This window comes from Notothenia coriiceps, unplaced genomic scaffold (assembly GCF_000735185.1).
Source record: "Notothenia coriiceps isolate Sejong01 unplaced genomic scaffold, NC01 NC01_scaffold00037250, whole genome shotgun sequence".
Lineage (NCBI taxonomy): Eukaryota > Metazoa > Chordata > Actinopteri > Perciformes > Nototheniidae > Notothenia > Notothenia coriiceps.
The window spans coordinates 4810930-4814706 of record NW_011369951.1 but is presented as its reverse complement, the minus strand read 5'-3'; positions in this window follow the sequence as shown (position 1 = coordinate 4814706).

Here is a 3777-nt window from a genome sequence, read left to right as displayed (position 1 = left end):
TGAAATACATTCTGTCAGAAAATACGTGGATTAGGGCTTGAAAGGGACCCTACCATTTATTTTCTGAGCGGTCTGAAAAAGGGTATGTCAAATAATTTTAAGAAAAAGAAAAACAAGCATGTCCAGATTGGACAAGTGAAAAATGTATCACGGACAAGTAAATTGCCAAACTCACGGTCCATGGCAAGTACTCAGCAGAAAAGAGCCAAAGACAGCTTAATGTTAACTAAGAAGCATGCATGACAAATATTAAAGATAACAACAAGAATTACACAATTGACAAAATACACATCCTGTAACAGTTCCTGAGAGTGTAGCAGCCAGGTATAGATGTTGGCCACTTAACTGATGTCATAACGATGTTTTGTCTTGTGTAACCATTAGCCAATCATCAACCAAGGTAACCCCCCCCCCACCTTATCACCTGAATCTCCTCCTAGAGCACCATTGAGTTCTTTGTAACCAAATGTCTCTCAGAGGGGCGTGGGGAGGGGCTCCTTATTTTCATCTAAAGTAACAGACAGAGAATCAGCACTTTGGAAACAGTGCTGAAACAGAGGGGATTATGGGTAATGCTGCAATGATCTGTTTGGTGTTTCAGCCAATCAGAGACAGGCTCTGGATATATCTGAGACCTGTGATATATTGATGAGAAAAAGTATGATAGGGGACCTTTAAATGATAATTAACACGTTCAACTCAGAAGCTATCACTGTTATTAAGGAAGGTAACACCAGAGAGGATTCACAGCGAGGCTCACTGACACAATCCGGCTGTCTCCACTTTGCTCTCAGAGCTTCTGATGTGTTTAACACACATCAGAAGCTCTGAGAGCAAAGTGGAGAGGTGGGAATGAGGTGACTATAAGCAGTTTTATAATTGAACCATTCTGATAGTGTTTTGTGTGTTTAACGTATATTCATCACCACGTTACAACGTTTTCTGACGATGGGGTCCGACACACATTTTCCAAAAAGCACGCAGAGAGATGCTGTTTGATTCCACTTCCTCATGATTTATCAAACAATAAACTCCGGTTTACTTTCTAGAAAAAACGAGTTAATCCCAAATCCAAATATCACTTTTGTGATTAGCCAAAAATACTTAAAACCATATTTCAAATAATGTGATCTATTATATATAAACGTAATAATGTGGTGGGATAACTGTAGGCCTTCTAGTTTGTAAGATTATTTTGATAGCACCTTTCATCACAAGGCAATTCAAAGTGCTTCACAAAAATAATGGACATTAAGAGAATTAAGAAAGTGGAAACACATTATAAAATGGCATTTAAAAACAGTCCGTAAAAAGTTTAAGATGTGAATAGTTCAATTAAAAGCAGCGACAAAAAGAAAAGTCTTCAGCCTGGATTTAAAAGTAGTCAGAGTTGCAGCGGACCTGCAGGTTTCTGGGAGTTAGTTCCAGATATTTGGAGCATAATAACTGAACTTCTCCATGTTTAGTTTATATTTAGGAAAGAAACAGACCCGTCCCAGAACACCTGAGAGATCTGGATGGTTCATAATTTAGCAGGAGATCAGAATAAACCATTCATTGCTTTATAAACAGGGAGGCTGTGGCTCAGTGGGTAGTGTGCTGGACTTTGAATCAAGGGGTAGCAGGTTCAAACCCCACTGCGGTCAGCATGTCGTTGTGTCCCTGAGACACTTCACCCCAAATTGCTCATGGGGGATTGTCCACAGTATTGAGTATGTAAGTCGCTTTGGGTAAAAGCGTCTAACATGTAATGTAATGTAATAAACCAGCAGCAGTATTTAGAAATCTCTTATTTGACCGACACGGGATCCATTAAGAGACACACTCTAAGGTGCTGCTCACACGGGAACGTTTGCGTTTATGCAAAGTATGCGTTTTCAAAAAGTCTTCCGTTCACACGTATTCGTTTCATTTGACGTGTCAGTTCAAACGAGAACACTGGAAACGCTGTAGTACATATGCCGGGCCTGTTACTGGCGCTGTAACTCAGCAATGAAGCGGGGCTGAGCAGGAGAGGGGGGGGGGAGGGCATGGTACCGGGAGCCGACCCTCCCTTACCGGTTTCAACCGGCAATAAGGTTAAATCATACGATTGCGTCGTGGGTCCTTGATCTTCGGTACTCAGAGGACACTTTAATCTCACCTCCAGAAGACAACTCGCTGAAGGCCTGTGAAAATATTCTGTCCGCGACCTATAGTAGTGTAAGTGACGATATAGGTCTTTTAGTAATGTACCAAAATATAACTGTTTGGGACGATCGTGTCTGCTGTATGTGTTCAGGGTATTACTAAGGGTCGTCCGCTACAGAGAAGTTTGACGTATATATAGGTACTTGGTTTGTATTTCCCCGTTTGCAACACTCGTGAGGTTTGGTCAGGTGAATAAAGTTAAGGTGTTGAAGTGTGCTCTTTCTCATGTGTTTCGATTTCCTCTGTTTCCTCGATGTAAATTCGAACAGGTGGAACTAGGTATCCTTGTAACCTGTGGCCTTTCCATTGACCTTCGTCCTTGTACACCACTACCGACATCGCCTGCTCCTTTCCACAAGGAGTTATGTCGGCGGTCCGTATTATAGACCGCATTTCTCGTTGGGGTGTTGGATGCTTATGGTCTTAGCCAAAGTGAGTGTCATGTCAGAAGAAGTCCCACGAAAGGCTTATTTAAAAATTTTTCCATTGTGACGGGCAGAGTGTCGTTGGCACCTGCCCACGCCTCGGGCTTAAGGAGTGCTGTACGTGTTGGACTCACTCTGTCTACGCACCAAGTATGTTTCTGTACAGTGGGTCTTCTCCTGTTAGTGTCACGCTTTCACTTCGGTCGTAGCTCTATTACTTCACCGGATTTACGCGTCTAAAGGAGCGTTCTATAGTTTTCACCGGTTAAGGATGTCGGTCAGTGTAACTTTAGTATCTAAGGTCTTTCTAAAGTGCTTTACTCTAAAACTTTTGGTAAGAACGTTAGCGCGGTGACTTACGGTTACTGTGTACTATGTGTTCTCTTTTACTCGTATGAAGGTCCTGGGTTTTTCTTGGTCTAAATAGGCTAAAAGCACCCTGTGAACTAGTCGCTCTTTCTCTGTTTTAATTATGCGTCCGATTACGAAATTGAAGAGTTGAGGTACAATAGGATGTCTTAGTATCTAAGATATGATATAGAAGGACGCGCTCTTATTTATACTTTTCCCCTAAATTGGTCAAAAGTTCTGTTCAGAACTCTTGTTCTCTCTCTCTGTATAAAAAGCTATATACTGTACTTTGCCCTTAAGAAATTCTCTTTTCGCTAATATCTCAATTGAGTATAAATTTAAAAGTCCTGGTCTCTTGTGTGAAAGAGAAGTAAAGGTCTCGTACCTGTATATGCTTTTTTTGTTCTGTTTATGTTGTGTTAATACTCTTGTTTTTCTAGTGTAGTCGGTCATCTCCGGTAAGGTTTACTTTTACTAATTGCAAAACTTCCTTACGAGTATACGAACTTAATCACAAAAAAAAAAATGTAACAAAATCTGCCACAGCCACAGGACACAACAAAAAATTTCTTGGGGGCAAATGTGGTTTTGTTTTGCCCAACCTAGGGCGTATCAAAGAGACGAGGAATCGCATATCGGGAAGTAATTTGCTTCGGCATTGTTTCTCGCTATCTTGTGTGCTGGGGTGTTTGCTATTGCCGGGGTTTCCAGCTAAACGTTTTGCTTTGCGACGACCCGCCAGGTTTGCCGAGGGCACATTAGCGGAGATATGCTAGGTAAAGGTACTTCTTATATGGTGTGCTATCGGGGG